This window comes from Taudactylus pleione, unplaced genomic scaffold (genome assembly GCF_031769625.1).
Source record: "Taudactylus pleione unplaced genomic scaffold, aTauple2 ptg001314l, whole genome shotgun sequence".
NCBI lineage: Eukaryota > Metazoa > Chordata > Amphibia > Anura > Myobatrachidae > Taudactylus > Taudactylus pleione.
The window spans coordinates 2642528-2663874 of NW_028285714.1; positions in this window are offsets into that span (position 1 = coordinate 2642528).

The following is a 21347-nucleotide window of genomic DNA, read 5'->3' on the forward strand; positions in this document are numbered from 1 at the left end:
GGGTCTGGTGGCCTAAAAGGAGGGGTCTGCTCCTTTTATGCCATCAGACCCCTCCACATGTCAGTGGAGTCACTGTGGTCGGTAACACCCAATGGGTCCGATAGACCCCTTGAGCACGCCTGAGGTGTGCACAAACGAAAAGGGGACATTGCATCATGGACAAGGGGGCATGGCCTTGCAGCACACCCCCATTTCATCACTCCGGGGGCGTGCTCAGCACACCTGAAGATGCTGGGCTGCCCCCAGAGACTCTCCCTTCACTTCTAGCACCTCCTCAGTGATCGGGAGCCAGGTGCTGCACAATAACATTCCAATGCAGCACTCTGCTCCTGGTCACTAAGGAGAAGATGGCAATTCGGTGTCACCTCCTCGGAGTGTGACACCCGGTGAGGTCCGCACCCCCAGAGACACCACTGTGTTGTGTACAGGTGCTCCTCACTTAACAATCTGCCTGTTTAACAACCGCTCTGACTTACAACTGCCAATATGACTTGTGATCAGGCAGCCCGGTGGCACCTTCACCCGGCATGCCTTGACTTTAACAGTCCCGATCACAGTCCCGATTACTATGGCCAGCAGTGATCAGGCATCTCAGCAGCACTGGCAACCGCTACCATGTGCCACGGCTTCTGTGTCCCGATCACTGTGGTCAGCAGTGATCGGGCAGCCTAGCAGTGCCTACACCCCCTCCTGTCACATGCTCCTCGCTTATCGACCAATTAGTTTAACGACCTAGTCATAGGAACGGAACTTGGTAGTTAAGTGAGAAGCATTTGTTGCGTGATGGTATATTAGGAGCAATGGGCAATGACATAAGTCCTAGAACTTACCTTTCTTTTGCATGGTTCCATGTTTGCAGATGTAAAATCAGAATAAATGGTACATGGATTTGTCTGAATCATACAATTTATAAAATATAAAACTGGTCAAACAATAATTTGTGCATGTATTATAAAGTAAAAGAGGGTGCACCATTTATGGATTCTCCTTCCACCTCAAATTTGCCTATAAAGCTTGCACTCAATTCAAACAGGGGGGGGGGGGGGGGTCATTATATTGGCATGCTCTGGGCACCATGACTTCTCGCTACAGTTTTGAGTATTCCTTGGATGCTATTTGTCTGAGCCTGTGAACATTGTATACATTAATATTCTAGTGTTATGAAGATCCAATAGGGAATATTTCCATTTTCAATGAAGTGATATGTCATTTGTTTGCTGAATTCTGATATGACTTATTTGAATTATATAATTTATATGTGAATGTGCATTGTTTTGCATCTCACTCTGTTTTATTACTTAATGTAATATGTAGTCAGGATTTTATTTGGTTCACTTCATGATTGTTGTTATGTATATTTTTTTTATAAATATGAATATTTTATTTTTTATGAATAGATTATATTAAACATATTTCTTAAATGATGATTTATTACAATCTGTAGGTTCTTGTTTGGTGTAATAACCTGCGTGATGCAGGCATCGGCAAGTCTGGCCGATGTAGTAAAAGGGCAATCATTTAAAGGACATAACCAGCCTAGTTTTGCCTATTAGATGATTGCCCCTTTAAAACACTGGTCAGACTAGCTGGGAGCTCGCCAATGCCTATATCGCTGAGGCTATTACATTTACTCCCTTGTCTTACAGCTATTTGTTACCCTCCACAATACCGCTTTACTCCCCAATTTTCTTTTTATCATTGACTTCAGTGTAACACCAGGATCCAGTCACATGGTTGACAGTTACTATGTTAACATTCATAATGTTGACACCCCAATGTGGACATTAGAATGTCCACATAGTTCAACTTGTTGACAAGCACCATGACAATATCATTAGAATGTCAATGTTTTTACAATGCAGACATCTGAAATTCTCAGAATGCCAAAGGTTAGGGTTAGGCGTCATGGTGAGGGTTATGGTTAGGCTGTGGGGAGAGGTTAGGGTTAGGCACTAGGGAAAGAGTTATGGTTATGGGTAGGGATGAGGGTTAGGTTTAAAATAACTAAACTGACACTTGTTAGAGAGGTCAGCTCTGCAAACCTCTGTTCCTGGCCCAGGAGCTGATGGGCACTAGAAGAACCTGGTGTAGCTCTCCCCAAAGACTTGACCTCACACATTCACTACTGCGCATGCGTGGCTACAACACACATCTTTCTCCTGTGGCATCCTGCATGGATGGATGTGCTCCCAAATGCTCCACACTGTATGAAACCACAAGACTCCCAAACTCCACTGTGTAACCACCGCTTAGGAAAGCAAGCACCCCACTGGTACTACTGTATGTTACAAGTGTAACAAATGCATACTGCATCTGGCGCACTACAACACCCAACATACCCCATAAGCTCTAAGCTGCAACTGGCAATATATCTGCAGCCTGTACTTATCTTTGTCATATGATACCTTTTTCTACTTGCTTAATAAACCGAATCTCTGGTTAAGCCAATTTGCTGTGTGGACTCACTTCCATTTGCAAACCTGCTGCACACCTAGCGCACTCAGGGCCTGATTCAGAGCCGGATGTTATTTGCACTCGCTCGTTCAGAAAAAGGGGCCAGCTATTTAAATTGAGCGCTCGCTCTGTGCAGTTTGTTGACGCCTCTATGTCTGAGCGAGCGAACGAAACATGCGCTCGCTATTTTGTAAAGACGCCCCCTGGTCGCTCGCATCCTACGTCATCTCCGCTATTTATTTGATTAATCGAGTACATCGAAAGGCGTCTGAACTGCTCGCAGTGCTTGTGGTAGGATTTTCCTACCGCAATCATGCGAACAGTTCAGGCTAAGAAACAACCAAGTGACGTGGTCGATGACGCTGCTTTGTTAATTATGCACACCCTTAAAACGCCCATTTTGACCGTTTGGCACTCCTGCGTTCAGATCACCACTCCCCGTTTTCAAGCACCTTCCCCTGTTACCACCCACAAACGCCTCATCCTGTCACTCAAATTATCAGGCACTCGCTGTTTTGCGAGCACTCGATTTCCGACCGCAGTGACTGGTTGGCGCATGCGCATTACGACACATATGCATGCGCAGATGTGCGAACATCGCTCGGAGCGAACGAGCGGTCGCTTACAAGCGGCTCTGAATCAGGCCCTCAGCACATTAGGCAAACTCTGCAAATACTGCTCCATCAGAGGTCTGCTCCAAAAGTGACAGTCACATGACCACTGGGACCTGGAAGCTGTGCTAGAGCCGCTGCAGTCGTCTGGACCATGTTAGTGACCACTGGTCCACCAGGGACATTTGGTCAACATTCTATCATGTCAACATGTCATCTATGCAGACATGGTGAATGTAGACATGGTCACTGTCGCCATGCTATGCATGCCGATATTTTGACCATGTCAATATTCTCATGTCAATCTGATACACTTTGACATGATAACTGTTGACCTAACATACCACACCCTGTAACACCATTACAGACCAGGCCTTACACAACACAATAATATCATGAATGATGACAGATACTCCTCCTGACAAGGCATATTCTCTCTATAGGCCATCTTCCCATCACTTCTTCTTTCTGGCATCTGTTTGCTTTCTTCTGGCATCTTCTTTCTTCTTCTTCTTCTTCTTGCAAATGGCACTTTTCCAATTTGGTGTGTCTTCTTTCTTCAGGAGGTCTTATTTCATCCATTGCGGCCATCGAACAGGCGCCCACACACAAAGGCCAAATATTACAAGTGTGAGTGCCTGTTCGACGGCCGCAATGGAGGAAATAAGACCTCCTGAAGAAAGAAGACACACCAAATTGGAAAAGTGCCATTTGCAAGAAGAAGAAGAAGAAGAAAGAAGATGCCAGAAGAAAGCAAACAGATGACTAGCCATGACTAGCTAACTGAGGTAAGCCCTGGCTCAATATGGCGGCCAATGGTGTGCTTACCAATTTACAATCACTGCAGACCAAGTAAGTATTACTGTCCCCATGGTTGTCAGTGGTTGGCATCCTCCAGTGGGCACTCCAAGGGGAAGATGTATCAAATCTTTGAGAGAGATAAAGTAGGAAAGCTGCTTATAGCAACCAATCTGCATTTAACTGTAATTTTATAGACTGTGCTAGATAAATGCCAGTTAGAGGCTGATTGTTTGCTATGAGTGACATCTATACTTTATCTCTCCAAGGTTTGGTCCCAATTCTTGATGGTGTAGTGGTGATTATTGGCGTGAATTCAAGGCTTCAGCTTCTTAAGAGTTCAGCAAAGGTAATTCAGGACCTTGTGGACCATATTTGATATAAATGGGTTATCGGAGTAACATTTGTTTCAGAATTATTTACTACTTACAATGCATGTACTGTAATTCAAAGTCCAAGAGCTCCCTCTGCTGTACAAACTGTTAACTCTGGAAATTCATTTTGTATTTATTTAATGAGTTAAATATATAAATACAGCATTTGTAGCATTTCATTCTTAATTTTCCAACAGATGATACAATGTCTGCCAACTTTAAGTACATATTAAGTAGATGAAATTGAAATAAACACTAGTTGTATATACATTTAAAAAAAGCACCAAACAATTACACTAATATAGCAAATAATGAAAAATGTATTCACCCACACTAATGAAATGGATAAAACTAAATATTTGGAAGAAACCATAACTAATCAGGTCTAATTTTCATATATATGATACCACAGATCCCATCTAAATAGGAACCAGACAAGGGTTTATAAATAAAAAAAACTCTCAGCACTAGTTCTTTAACTAAGATTAAAAACAATGAGAGATTGAGATTTACATTAAATGATAGCAGCACCCAAATATAAAAATTTAGTTTTGCATGGAGAGCAAAGAGTTAAAAACAAACTTCCCAAAGTGGGTCTTACCTATCGCCTACAGTATCTTTCGCTGGATCCACCAGGGCTCTAATTGCATTGCTTTCCAATAGTGTACGTTACTATCCACTTCCTACAGGTCTGTTTGGACTTCCCATTCACTTTAAGTGAAATTGAGACACATGGGAAGAGGCATGAACAACTACTCATTCAAACAGGTCAAATGCAAAGAGGAGAGAGGGGAGGATACTTGCAGGGCCGGCTCGCGGCATGTTTGGCCAGTGCGGTTGAACAGCGGTGCCACCCCATAGAGGGCAAACCCCTCCCAACATCCCAATTTCAGCGGGACAGTCCCACTTTTCAGGCACTGTCCCGCTGTTCCACCCATGGGCTGAAGTGTCCCGCGGGTGGTCGGGAGGTTGGGCACTCCCACCACACAGCTGTGCAGCGGTGCCGGACCTCGAAGTAGCTGAATGGATGCTGCCCGCATGCGCACGGCATCCATTCTGTGTAGGGAGAGGGCTGGGGAAGCCCATCTAGTGCTGGGAAGGCTTAGGGGGCTGACCTATGGTAATTAGGCCACGCCCCCATTTTTGGTCGCCGTGCTCGACTAGAGGGCGCATCATACCCATCCTGCACAGGGCATGGCTACCCCTGGAGCCGGCCCTGGATACTTGGCTAATCTCCCTGGATATCCAAGGTGACTCCTGAAATCTGTATCCTACCACATTATAATGAAAGAGGTGAAGCTTGATTGCACATTTTGCAGCGCTGCAACACCCATTATGCTTACCCACTGAATAGCCTCTCTAGGATCTGTTTATTAAAATTTAGATCCAATCTTCACATACTCCATAATTCTGAATTGAGATTAAACAACTATATCTTGTCTTGTACTGGTATTATAATACTTAGCTTTTATCTATAAGGCGCCACAAATTTCTGCAGCGCTGTACAGGGAAAAACAGGAAAAACTGGGTAACAGGATAAACAAATATATTTAGTTTATATAAATAAAAATTGGAGCAGAAAACTGGCACATAATAAATAGTAATAATACAAACACAACTACATAGTTACAAATGTGGCAATAACACACATAAATAATAGTGAAACAAAGCAGTTGGCTCAGATAGTGAGCATGAGTGGGGGAAAAAAACATTAGGAAGGAGGGCCCTGCTCACAAGAGCTTACATTCTAAAACTAAGGAGAGAGTGGGGGTGCTGGGAAGAAACAAGGGTTAGGGATAAGAAAGGGAAGACAAGATTAGGCAGAGATTCAGGGTCTGATCCTGTAAGGAACGTAATTGCAAAGCTGCACTCAGGCAGCATTGCAATTGCAATCCTTTGCAGATATGGTAATGCACAGGAGGCATCACGTCCCCTATGCATTACTTAACCGAGCTGTGTTGTTCAACGCAGCATCGGTTAATCTGCGTACCATCGGGTTAAACTTGAACCTGTTATGGAGAGGGACAGCTGAGGGATTGGCAGATAATAAAAGCAGATAAAGAATGGTAGAAAGAACAGTCTAGCAGCAGCATAAGGTAGAGATTGTAGAGGAGAGAGGTGGTTGAGGTGAAGACCAGTGGAAAGAAGGTTGTACTAGCTGAGTCAAAAGATACAGTAATGAGGGATTTAACTACAGTTTTAGTTGCATCAAGGGAGAGAAAGGGGCAAATTCTGGTGTCATTCCAGAGATAGAACCAACAGGAGCTTGTAAGTGACTGAATGTGAGGATTGAATGAGGATATGGAATCAAGGGTGATTCCTAGGCACCGGACTTGGTGCCTGATTCAGCAAGGATCGCAACTGTGATTACGTACACAATCGGCAGATCGTTGAGTACTGGGCATGCATATGCATCACAGTGCACGTGTGCGAACACTTCACTGCGATTGAAACTGCGATCGCGGTGGCTACGCAGACCCATTACAGAGTGATTGACAGGAAGTACTGTTTTGGAGGTGGTGATGGGGGGTGGTCGGAGAAACGCTGGCGTGCCAGTGCATTTGAACGCCGTTGCAGGGGCGTGCATAAATCATCCCCTGCAATGCCATATGCAGCCTGAGCTCTCACTGCATAGTGGAAGGTTAGCAATTTCTGAGTAAGGTCAGACCTTGTGCAAGTGTGCGAGAGGCTGCGATGGTACGTGATGTTACAGATGGTTTTGCAGTCTTGCTAAGTATTACGGATGTGTGTAAGGTAAGATGGGCATCCTTATGTTGTGCTGTGAAGGCATAGCTCTCGTAGAAGATCACCATACTATCGCAGTGAGACTGTGTGCGTAATCGCTATTGCAATCACAGTTGCGATCCATACTGAATCAGGTCCTTGATTAACAGTGATGGTGAAATGGGGAGGGGTGGAGATACAAGAAGAATGGCAGACGAGGAGATCAGCCTTGGTACATGATTGAGAAATAATTGGAAGATAGTGGATAGACAGGTTGAAGTACGTGGGAGGAGAGAAGTGGAGAAATCGGGGGAGGACTGATAGAGTTGCGTGTTGTCAGCATAAAGATGGTACTGATGACTGAAAGAGCTCATACATTCACGAAGTGAGGAAGCATAGAGTGAAAAGAGTAGGGGGCCCTGGACTGTGCCCTGGGGAGCTATATTGGAAGCAGGAGAGGGTGTGAGAAGGAGGTGGGAATTGTGATGGAAATGGAATGGTTAGAGAGATAGACGGAAAACCAAGAGAGGACTGTGGGCCTGATTCAGAAAATAATGCAGAACACATCACTGCTACATCTTTGGACAGAATAGAGATGTGTATATATGCTAATGCTTTTTCTGAAGGAAAAAGACTCCTTCTGTCAGCATCTGATCAACAGACTGGTCGCCTTATGCCCGCTTACAAGGCCAGGAAATCTGACTCCTCCAACGCAGACTCTGGTCTCGGCAATCTCAGGAAACAGGGGTGACACATCCCCATTTCCAAAAGCGCAGGCCTGCACCATCACCTCCCTTCCCCCAAATGGCATGCGATCAAGCAGGACCTGTTCTGCACATGCGCAGAACGGGTCCTGCGTATGTGAACCACCATCAGAGATGTACATAAACCATCGGGAACATCTCTGTATCAGGCCCTGTGTCACGGTATCCAGATAGAATATCGACAATCAAAAGCTCAACAGTCAATAGGTTGACACCAAGTGGTCAACATGCAATAGGTTGACAGGTACAAAAGGTAGACAGGTACAACAGTTCGACTGACAAAAAGTTGACAATGCAAAAGGTCAACAGGTTCCAAAGGTCAATGTACAAAAGGTCAATATAAAAATGGTCGACATATGTTTTTTATAATTATTTTCAATATTTGTAGGGTTAGGGTGAGGGTTAGGCACTTGGGGTTAGGCTGCTGGAGGGGACAATTAGAGTTAGGTACTAGGGGGAAAGTTATGGTTAGGTTTAGGCACTTGGGGAAAGTTTAGGGTTAGGTTTAGGCACCAGGGGGTGAGTTAAGGTTAGGTACCAGGGGGTGGGTTAAGGTTAGGTACCAGGGGATAGGTTAGGGTTAGGCACCAGGGGGTGGGTTAGGGTTAGGCATCAGTGGGTGGGTTAGGGTTAAATTATTTGAACATGCCGATTTTGTATCCCTGTCAACATTTTGTCAGTCAATCTTTTGTCCCTGTGAACCTACTGCATGTTGACCATTTGGTGTCGACATATTGACTGTCAACCTTTTTATTGTCGCTGTCAACCTTTTTATTGTCAAGCTTTTATATCACACCCATGTGTCACATGCAGTAAGTGAAGAGAGTTGAGAAGTTATGGGTGGTAAACTATGTCTAAAGCTGCAGAGAGATCAAGAAGGATGGTGACAGAGAAGTGACCCTTGAAGTTAACTGAGAGGAAATCTTTGCAAATTAAAGTCAGGGTAATTGCCATAGAGTGGAGGGGGAAAAAGTCAGATTAAAGAGGGTCAAGATGGCAGTTAAATGAGATGAAGGTAGAAAGACAGGTGTAGACAAGCCTCTCAAGAGTGTTAAAGGTGAAGGGAATGGGAGAGTTTGGACTGTAGTTGGATTGAGAGGCATGGTCCAGAGACAGTTTTTTAGGATGGGACTGGAGACATGAGTACAGTACGTGTATGAAGGAAGGTGGGAAAATGCAAGAGGAGAGGGAAAAATTGAAGAGGTGGGCAAGATGTAAGAAGGCATCAGGGCGGGAGATAGTGTGAAGCAGGTGAGAGGGAATGGGATCGATTGGGCATGTAGAGGGAGGAGAAACTGATTTTTTTCCCAGTTGTGGGGATAAAAGAGCTCAGGGAGGGGAAGTTGAAAGTGAGGATAGAAACAGTGGGTCAGGGGACTGGCAGGATGAGATTTCCTTATTGATATATTCTATTTTAGATGTGAAAAAAGAGGCAAAGTCAGAGGCAGTAGGGAAGGGGTGAAAGTGGGTAGTGAGGCAAAGAAGGGAGTTGATGGTGATGAAGAGCTGCCATGGGTTTGGAGTACTGGGAAGAGATGAGTGCCTTGAAGATACATTGTTTGACTAGTATGAGAGTGAAATTATAGGAAGACAGAATAAACATAAAATGAAGAAAGTCAGAGGGTAAGCACGATTTCCTCCACAAACTGTCAGCATTACTGGTGCATTTTTGGAGGAATCTGGTCAACTTTGTGTGCCACGGTTGGGGTCTGATCAACTGGAATCTAACGTAATTGGCTGATTCCAGGGCAGAAACAAGAAAAATGTTGTACAGTGCAACAGCCTGGTTGGGACAAGACAGGTTAGTGACAGGAAAGGTTTGAGGAAAAGAATGATTACTTTATCCAGCTTACAGGTATCACTTTGGGGTTGAATGTAGCACCCAATTTGTGAATACCTACAGTCAGGTGCATAAATATTGGGACATTGACAGAATTTTCATATTTTGGCCTCTATTCACCACCACAATGGCTTTGAAATGAAACAAATAAGATGTGCTTTAACTGCAGACTTTCAGATTTAATTTGAGGGTAATTACATCCAAATCAGGTGAACGGTGTAGAAATTACAACAGTTTCTATATGTGCTTCCACCTTCATCAAATGAATGGAAACTTAATCAATTAAATGTAGACAAGAAAAAGAGGATGTTTCTTTCTCTATTATATTTGTTTACTTTAGGGGAAGACATATAGTGTTTTTTTAAACAAATTGTTTATTCTGTTTGCTGTAATTTACACTCAGCCTGTCATCACATGAACAACAATATTGATCTTCTTAACTTCATAAAACTACAGACACAAACAGGGGCTGCTTAAAGCTGCTATTACTGCATTTATTTTCTTTTACACAGAAGGCACAAAAGAAAATAATGTGACTGAAAAAGGACTTTACTAACAAAAGTTGCTTGGGTGATAATTGTGTGTGGGTATTGTCAGGTGATTTGTGTTTCCCAACCAGGAGAGAATGCATTTCATCACACACAGGGCCTGATTCAGAGCCGCCCGTAAGCGGCCGCTCGTTCGTTCCAAGCGATGTTTGCACAACTGCGCATGCGTACGGATCGTAATACGCATGCGCGAACCAGTCAGTGCGTCCGAAAATCGTTTGTTCGCTAAATAGCGATTGCCTGCTATTTTGAGTGACAGGAGGAGGCGTATGTGGGTGGTAACAGGGGAAGGTGCTTGAGAACGGGGAGTGGAGATCCGAACATAGGCGTGCTTAAAGGTCAAAACGGGCATTTTATGGGTGTGCATAATTAATACAGCAGCGTCATTGACCACGTCACTGGGTTATTTTATAGTCAGAACTGCTTGCAAGATTGCGTTAGGAAAAACCAACCACAAGAATAGTGAGCAGTTCATACGCTGGTCGATGTACTCGATTAATCTAATAAATAGCGGACATGACGTAGGATGCGAGCGGCCAGGGGGCGTAGTTTTCCAAAAAACGACCGCATGTTTGGTTCGCTTGTTCAGACCTAGAGGCGTGAACAGACCGCAAAGAGCGAACGGTTCATTTGAATAGTCACCCCTTTTTTCTGAACGAGCGAGCGCAAATAGCGTCCAGCTCTGAAAGAGGTCCTCATTTCTAGAAAGCAAACATGCTGACTGCAGCTACAGCCATTTTACTACAGAGTGATTCTTATCCTCATATTCCTCCAGGTGACAAAAACTTTATACAATACATCACACTGGCTCTTGCACTGGTTCCATAATCAATTAAACTGTCTCAGTGCTATTTATCATTATTTTTTACATTGTTCTTAATAATGATGAACAACATTGATGTATTTCGCTGTTTTTTTCAACATTAATAAAGCATGATAAATGTGTACAAATCAGATCAAACAGGCTAACAAATGTAAGTACAGGAATGTCTCATGTTTGTCATGTTATTACTTCACAGTATGTTCATTGATAACATTCTTCATAATATAATAAAACTATAGCCTCATGTACAGTATCTATCAACAGGTTCCTCACGCAGACAACTCCCCAGCAACTCCAATGGAGCCAACCTCAGATGAGGAGGCAGCTGGTGAGTCCAACTGTGAAAAAAAAAAAAACGGTGTCATTAACACAAATCCTTACACATATGCTTTCATTTTCAGACAGGACAGTTCCAAATTTGGGAGAGTTAATCATCTATGCAGGCAGGGGGAGAAGAAGGCACCATTATTACCCATGAAGTGGTCATCCTAGTTTTGGCACCACCTGCTGCTGCTAAAAGTGAGCCAGCCCAGCAGACTGGGAAGGAAGACACTCCTCACCACCACAAAACCTCCTTATTGATGTGATAGCTCTATGGATGTTTTCCTACACATTTAAAATAATTTTACTGGGCTTAATAGGGCCTATAATTTAATTCACATTGCTACTGTTTCCCAGTTACGGTATGATTAGTTGGCTTGCCTACTTCTTGTATCTATTTCACTTGAGAGTAGCTCTGCCAGTACACCATCTACATCAGTCACAGCTATTCTGCGAAGATGAAGTGTGTACACATTGGTGGAAGAAGTAAAGAACAAAGTAGGGACATTCGTAGCAATCAATCTTCTATAAAAAGGAAATACAAAAGTATTTTTGTTTGGGATTGAATCATATATTGATTTTTTTTTCTGTTATCGATTCCTACCTATCTATACACTCTAAAATTGTCGCTGTTTAGCGTCATGAGTTGCACAAGAAGTAATTGCTTTCAGACTGATTGTGGTTCCAAAGCACAAAAAGTTATTATTCACCATAAAAACAGATAGTTACATGCTGTGATCTAAATACAATTATCACAAAATTAATCATACAGTCACTAGGTACAATCGTTACATACGCACGTGCTCTGGATCCAGATCCCGGCATCAAAGATGAAACCTCCGTCAACAGCAAAGCAAGAAGACTAGCATCTAGTTTCAGAGAACCTGCATATATACTCTTACAGGGATAGGCAATACAATAGAACAGTTTGGCATGATTCCATTGGTTCTTCTTCCTGGTTCTTCTGTTACAGTACAGTTCATAGGTCAATTCGTATGGTCACATTCCAGCCTCCAACAGCTCTTTGTGTCCATTTTCCCGATGCATAACAAATTAGACTGGCTGCATTACAGGATACATTTCAATCCCTAACTCTCTATGATCCATAACTTGCAGACACATGTTGCTATTTTTTCCCTAATGGAACCGGAAATCTGCAAAGACAGTGGTTTAGAATGACACCAAACACAGTCTGCTTATCATGCACTAAACCTTAGATATCAAATAACATGTATTTCACATCATTACTGATAATGAATAAAACCTTAAATATTAACCTTAATGCTAGGGAACCTTTTTATGTAAGTATGTAGAGTGTAAGTATTGGGGTATTGGGAAAAGACGCTAGTTAGCATTGTGTGACTACGTGTTTTGTGGAGTACACTGTGATACGTATTTTGCAGAGTTGATCATATTATATGTTTTTGTAACTGTCTGTCTTTATATTATGAGGACTTTTAACATCTTTCTATTGCATGGGAATCGCACAATGCTAAATAATAGCATCACCGTATGTACTTATGTGTGAGATTCGCTAAAATAGCGCTGGGCGGCCAGTTGCAAAATGGCATCTTGTAGCCATTTGCAAAATGGCGTTGTGCAGATTTAATTTTAAACAGATTCTGTCTCAGCCAATTATCCAGCTTCGACAGTCCACCCTTTGATAGCAAACAACATGCTATTACACTCTGATTTTAAAATTAATTTAGGCTTACACTATGACATATTATTTAATGTTATATTATGGGATGGCACAAGGTGGTTCTTAAACCATCAATAATGTGTCTCTAGGAGGAAACAGAAAACTACCCTTATACGCACACAGCAGATCTTGGGAGATCTTGGGAAAGATGTGGTGATGCACCAATCCTATAAAGGAAGTTTTGAAGGGGAATAGGGACATTAACATTTTAATAACACATTTCATGCATATCTAAATCTTATACATCATATGATGGTACCTTCTAGTTCAGTGTTGTAATGTAGTCCCACATTTACCTCAGTATTCATATTGTTACTACTGACCACCATCATAATTTCATTCTTTCGGTTTACCTTATCTTTACATTTTCCACATTTCAACACAGTAGGAACACACCTGACACATAAAACAATTACTATGATGACAACCAGTATTTGGATCAGGAGTTTACCTATACTCGCAATCATTTCCTGGACCCACTTTCCTAGACCTGAGAACCATTTCACTGGGTTCAACCATGAAACCCATTCCTCTACCTTCTCCTCTACTTCAGCCACTGAAGCATTATGGTTCTTCTGAAATTCCCATTTCATCTGCAGAATTTCATCCATCTTCCGGTCTATCACCTCCTTGGGGTCACTAGTATCGTTTGTAATGTAAGTGCAACACTTTACACCAAATTGGGTGGCCAAAGTTATGCAATATCCTCCAGTGACAGCTGCTAAATAATTTAAAACTAATCTGTGTTGCACCAGTTCTTTCTTGTAGACCTGCAACTCCTTACCTGTGTACCTAAATGTGTCATCATACATCTCAGTGATATTATCTATTAATTTAGCAAGATCTTGGATATATCTAAAATTTAGTGTACCCCAAGCGATCCTGGTGGGATCCAATGCTACCAAAACTTGAAAACCAGTTGTCTCACTAATTAACTGTGTGGTTTTATGTACATCACCAGGTATCATATTTCTTTTGTCTCTATGTTCATACTGTGGGCCTGATTCAGAACCGGACGCTATTTGTGCACGCTCGTTCAGAAAAAGGGGCCGGCTATTTAAATTGAGCGCTCGCTCTTTGCGGTCTGTTGACGCCTCTATGTCTGAGCGAGCGAACAAAACATGCGCTCGCTATTTTGTAAAGACGCCCCCTGGCCACTCGCATCATACATCATCTCCGCTATTTATTAGATTAATCGAGTACATCGAAAGGCGTCTGAACTGCTCGCAGTGCTTGTGGTTGGATTTTCCTACCGCAATCATGCGAACAGTTCAGGCTAAGAGACAACCAAGTGACGTGGCCGATGACGCTGCTTTGTTAATTATGCACACCCTTAAAACGCCCGTTTTGACCGTTTGGCATGCCTGCGTTCGAATCTCCCCTCCCCGTTTTCAAGCACCTTCCCCTGTTACCACCCACAAACGCCTCATCCAGTCACTCAAATTAGCAGGCACTCGCTATTTTGCGAACACACGATTTCTGACCACACTGACTGGTTGGCGCATGTGCATTACGACCCATATGCATGCGCAGATGTGAGAACATCGCTCGGAGCGAACGAGCGGTCGCTTACGAGCGCCTCTGAATCAGGCCCTGTGTGTGAAGATATGGTGTTGGCGTGTTCTTATGAATACCAAGCATTTCACCATGTGTAAGGGTCATAACCTCTGGAAGTACTCTTCTCAGATAACAAAAACCTTCAGATCTCGGAGACAGCCACTTATATGCTTTCCTTCCACATATAAAATAAACATCATCGGGGAGAACATAAGGAATAGAATGCATCATGATCATCCAACACATTTCCCTCACAAATGATCCTATCTCAGGTTCTCCCATCTGGCTAATACACGTTTCTGGTTGTATCACCCTGGCACAGTACCCTTCTGGTACTATGCCAACCATTTCTTTGATGTTACTTAGAGTATATTTATACCGGAAGTGTCTTCCACCCGACCTAATTGTGTGTAACAGTTCATAATTCATAGGTTCATGATCAGCTCTTAGTGAGAAGGTCATCGTCTGGTTATTACCCGTCACCTGCCAACTTCCTGGGTCATTGGAGTTGGTGATGTTCAAACATTAAAAAATGTTTTATCTACCTGGTAGTGGTGGAGTTTAAAATGAGGTGGTTTCATGTTAAGAAATTTGCCATCCAGTGTCTTCCCTTTTTGTAATTCTAACATTTCAGAGATATTTAATGGAAATGGCACTAACCCTACATTATGCTGTCCTTGGGGCACATGAGAGCACACCCAACAGTCGGTTTGGTTTAAAACTTTGCCCACCATGGTATGATAATCCTCTAAAGGATACCCACCCCAATACTGGTTATACTTAGGTTGGCACTGTTGGATATATATCTTATTGACTATGGACCCACAGAACTCACACATACAATAATCCTCAAATAACAGACCTTCACACTGTCTCAGAGTTTCCACAATAACAAATCACTTAACAATTACTGTACTGGGTTTGGTCAGATACTCCCCCGGTTGGTTTAGCACTCCTTCTCCCAACTCCACTCCATTGATATCACCATCAGCTCCCCTCGCCATCCTCTGTCCTCCATCTCAGAAACCAGATATCCCGAAACAACCCAAGACCAATCCGTTGCTGAAAACACTGGTCTACAAATTTCTTTAGCTCAGGTATCTCACTGTAACCTTTAACCTTCCTGAAACAGACTCGCAATTGACAGGTCTACGTTGTCTGCCTCGATTCCACCTTGTTTCTGCACCGGTTGGTTTACCTTCTTACAGTGAGTGAAATGGACCCAGGTATCTCTCTCTGCCACCTTCAACGAAGTTGTAATCGTCAGCAGCACCTGATTCGGACCTTCCCACTGATCTGTCAAACAACCTGAATGCAAGAAATTTCTGATCATAACAAATTCTCCAGGTTCAACATCATGACAGTTTGTTTCAGGCATATCATGTGACAACAATTTCAGTTTCTGCTGTTGCTGTTTTAACTGTAACGATACTGCCTTTGAACCTCTCTATACCCCTGCCTATACCTTCTAATATCCTGCCTATAAACCTCTAAGGATGACGCTAATTTGCGTATGCAGTCATACAGTAAATAAAGACTCCAGACCTAGAACCTGTGGTTCCAAAGCACAAAGTATTATTCAAGTAAAAGTACAGCAGTTACATGCTATGATCCTCATATAATCTTAGCGCAAAGAGATTATACAGACCAAAGTACAATTATACATACAAAAAAACACACAAAATGATCTTGCACCAAAATATATCTGTTTTAAATGTTACCGAGATAAATCATTGGTTATTCTCCAATGTCCCCCAAAAAAGCTTCATTCATATTTTCTCAAAATTCATGTATTGTATATGAAGGTGCTACCTGACTACCTAGAATCAGACTAACATCAAACAAAGAAAAAGTTAGGTATCCTGTCTGGTGCACTTAGGGGATCACAGTGATGTTATTAATTTATCTCTGTTTATGTAGTAAAATATAACTTTTATTTATATAAATTAAAAAAGGTAATATTAGGTCCAAGCAAGTGAAAGGCAAAATAGTTTAAAATAAATAGAATAAGATATAAGTGAGTATTATAGAAAGAAAAAGTGATTTAAAACATCACCTGTTGCCGGTCTAATGTATATAAATAAATATTAGCCCAGATTACATGTGTGGTATATTTGTCTCTAATAGTATCCCTATTATATTTATTCAGTGGATTATGATATCTTAGGGAATAAATCTCTCAATGCTGTCTGGATCAATGCTGGATATCACAATCTAGAGTCAGATGTCTGTTCTTTGTTTGCAATTTATTGATACAAATCTCTGTGCGGTTTAATGAAGTTAAACACGTCTCAGCACACAGACTGATCTTATAGTCAGCCTGTGTGTACACACTGGAGTAATAATATTACAGATGTATCTTTATTGGTTTACACTTCAAATATTAACCATTTAAAAGGTTACTATATTTTTAAATCTGCTTAATAGTATCAATCATTAATTATACATACGCAGCGCTCTCTGGTCCAGATGTAGGCATCAGCAAGAAACCCCTCGTCAATTAGCATTCAGCATGAAGACTAGGAACCCAGGGACAGAGCACACATATTTATACCCCCAGAAATAAACAACACAATAGAGTAGTTTGTTGCTAATACCATTGGTCCTAAAGAAGAGGGCATATGTTACAAGGCATTTAACAGGTTGGTTCAAATAGACACAGCCCAGCCTCTAACAACAGGTGGTCTCTGGATTCCCGCCTCATGCAAATCCTAACAGTTGTTCATATAATGTACATTTTGTTGCTTGAAGTCTCTGCGGTCCATAAGTTGAGAATGCATGTTGCGATCTCTCCATTGATATTACCGGAATACTGTTGAGAGAGTACGCATCAGTACGATACCAAACATGGCTTACTTATCACGTATAAAACCTTATTTACGAAATAACCTTTATTTCCTAGCAGTGATAATAAATGTGCATACTAGAATCTTATACCTTATAGCTTATGGAACCTTGTATGTGAATATGTAATGTGTGAGTATGTGGGGTTTGATGTAAAGACGCTAGTTAACTTTTGGTGGCAGATGCATGTGCATGGAGCTAATATTCAGCATTTTCATACAGGGTCTTATGCATTCGCTAATATGCGACTAGTTAACAGTGCAATTGTGCGTATTAATGTGTGTATGAGAAATGGTGAAGGATGCAATCGCATGATGCTAATAGTAATATCGCCACACGTACTAAAGTGTGAGTTTATCTAAAATGGCGCTTAGGCGGCCATTCGCAAAATGGCGTCTTGCGATCTCATTTCTAAGATGACGTCTTGCGGCCAGTCGCAAGATGGCGTCTCTGCGATCCAATTTTAAACTGATCTTGTCTCAGCCAATTATCCAGCTTCGACAGTCCACCCTTTGATAGCGAACAACATGCTATCACAATCTGATTTTAAAATATAATTTAGGCTTACATTTATATACTATTTAGTGTTATTATGGGATGGCACAAGGTGGTTCTTAATCCATCAATAATGTGTCTCTGGGTGGGGACATAAAACTACTATTATACGCACACCGCGGATCTTGGAAGATCATGTGAAAGGTGTGGGGATACACCAGTCCTATAAAGGCAGTCTTGAAGGGGAAATTTGAGACTTTACGTTATCGGAGGTGTTTTAAAATAACATTTCAATAATACATTCTATGCATGTCTAAATATAATACATTAAATGATGGTATTTCATAGTTCAGGGTTGTAATGCAGTTCTGTATTTACCTCAGTATTTATTTTGCCATTACTGACCACCATCATAAATTCGTTCTTTTGTTTTACTCTATTTTTACATTTTCCACACTTCAACACAATAGGAACACATCGGACACATATGCCAATTATTAAGATGACAATCAGTATAAGGATTAAGAATTTGCCGATGCTGGCGATCACTTCCTGGACCCATTCCCCTAGACCTGAGAACCATTTCACTGGGTTCAGCCATGAAACTCATCCTTCTATCTTCTCCCCTACTTCAGCCACTGAAGCATTATGGTTGTTACGAAATTCCCATTTTAGATGCAGAATTTCGTCCATCTTCCGGTCTATCACTTCCTTAGGGTCGCTGGTATCATTGGTGACATAGATGCAACATTTTACTCCAAATTCGGTGGCCAACGTTACACAATACCCTCCAGTAACAGCAGTTAAATAATTTAACACTAGCCTGTGTTGCACCAGTTCTTTCTTGTACACTTGCAATTCTCTCCCTGTATACCTGAATGTGTCATCGTACATCTCGGTGATATTATCTATCAATTTAGCAAGTTCCTGAATTTATCTAAAATTTAATGTACCCCGAGCGATCCTGGTGGGATCCAATGCGACTAGAACTTGAAAGCCAGTTGTCTCACTAATTAACTGACTGGCTTTGTGCACGTCACCAGGTATCATATTTCATTTACCTCTGTGTTCATATTGTGTGTGAAGATATGGTGATGGTGTGTTTTTATGTATACCAAGCATTTCAACATGTGTGAGGGTCATAACTTCTGGGACTACTCTTCCCAGGTAACACAAACCTTCGGAACTCTGGGAGAGACACTTATACGCTTTTCTTCCACATATAAAATATACATTATCAGGGAGAACTTAAGGAATGTTATGCATCATTATCATTTAGCCCATTTCCCTTGCAAACAATCCTATTTCTGGGTGTTCCATCTGGTACATGCAAGTTTCTGGCTGTATTATTTTAGCACAATAACCATCTGGCACCTTACCAATAATTTCTTTGATGGAACTCAATGCATACCGGTTCCTAAAATGTCTCCCACTAGATTTAATTGAGCGTAACAGATCATGGTTTATGGACTCATTATCAGCTCTTTGTGAGAAGGTCATCATCTGATTATTCCCTGTCACTTCCCAACTCCCGGGTTTATTAGGGTTGGTTATGTTTAAACACAAAAGTGATCTATCTACTTGGAATTGATAGAGTTTGAAATGAGGTGGTTTGGATGAGAGGAATTTTCCATCCAATGTTTTCCCTTTCTGTAATTCTAAAATTTCCGTGATATTCAGCGGAAATGGCACCAACCCTACATTATGCTGTCCCTGTGGCACATGTCAACACACCCAGCAATCAGTTTGATTTAACACTTTGCCTACCATGCTATGATAATCCTCTAAAGAATACCCACCCCAGTATGGGTTATATTTAGGCTGGCACCGCTGGATACAATTCTCATCAACTAGGGACCCACAAAGCTCACAAATACAGGAATCTTCAGACGATAAACCTCCACACCGTCCACGAGTATCCAGAGTAACAGCTCTCTTGACAATAACAGTACTAAGATTGATCAGACACTCCCCTGATTGGCACTGCACTCCTTCTGACTCCACTCCATCAGCACTGCCATCAACTCCCCTCTCCACAATCGGTACCCCTTCACAGAAACCGGACATTCCCGAACCGACCAGGATAATGAACACTCTAAAAGAGAACATGAAAATGAACACAGCAGGCCCATCCATTGCCACAACAAGACCTGCAAATTTCTTTTAGTTCAGGTATCTCAATATAACCTTTTCAATCCTCCCGGAACAAGTTCGCGATCGACAGGTCCACGCTATCAGCCTTGTCTACGACTTGTTTCTCCACCGGTTGACTGACCTTTTTGCAGTGAGTGGAATGGACCCAGGTATCTCTCTCAGCCACCTTCAAAGATGTAGTACTTGTCAGCAGCACCTGGTATGGACCTTCCCACCGATCAGTCAAACAACCTGAATGCAAGAAATTTCTGATCATAACATATTCTCCTGGTTCAACATCATGACAGTTAGTTTCAGGCATCATTGGACAACAATTTCAGTTTCTGCTGCTGTTTTAACTGCTTACTCATTGATATAAGATACTTTACAGTTACCTCGTTGTTACCCTTCAAGTCTTCCTGTGGACTTATAATCAAATGAGGTTGTCTATCGAACAGTATTTCAAATGGGGACAGATTTAGAGGGGGTCTAGGAGTGGTCCTTATACTATGTAGGACCAAAGGTAATGCTTCTGCCCATCCTAGTCCAGTCTCTGCCATGATTTTACTCAACTTATTTTTAATAGTCCCGTTCATCCTCTCTACCTTGGCACTGGCTTGCGGTCGGTAGGGGGGGTGAAGTCGGCTATTAATACCCATCAGCTTACACATATTTTGAAAAACATCACCTGTGAAATGAGTACCCCTGTCACTCTCGATGATTTTAGGGATACCGCATCTGCATACAAATTCCTGAACTATTTTCTTGGCAGTAAACGCAGAAGTATTAGTGGCCGCTGGGTAGGCCTCAATCCAATTAGAAAATACATCAGTGCACACTAATACATACTTAAGATTCCTGCAGGGTGGTAATTGGATGAAATCAATTTGTATCACCTGGAAAGGTCCATCAGTCTGTGGAATGTGGGACGGTTCGGTAGGGATCGCTTACCCTATGTTCTTCCTCAAGCAGGTCAGACAGGACATTGCTATCTTTTCTGCTTGTGAAGAAAAACCTGGTGCGCACCAGTATGCTCTCACGAACTTGCACATACCGTGCTTTCCCAGATGAGTCAGACCATGTGCTGCCTCAGCCAGGCTGGGGTAATATGCCTTGGGGGCTACTGGCTTACCTTGTCCATCCCTCCAAAGCCCGGAGGACTCTTGCCCACATCCCTTGGACTTCCAAATGGACTTTTCCTGGATTGAACACAAATTTTGCATCTCAATTAATTTCAGCATATCAATTGTTTGGAAAGACATAATTTTTTCAGTGGGAGAAAACATTTTTAACCCTGCTGCCCATTTTGCAGCTTCATCGGCTCTGTTGTTGCCCTGTGACACCGGGTCATCCTCACAT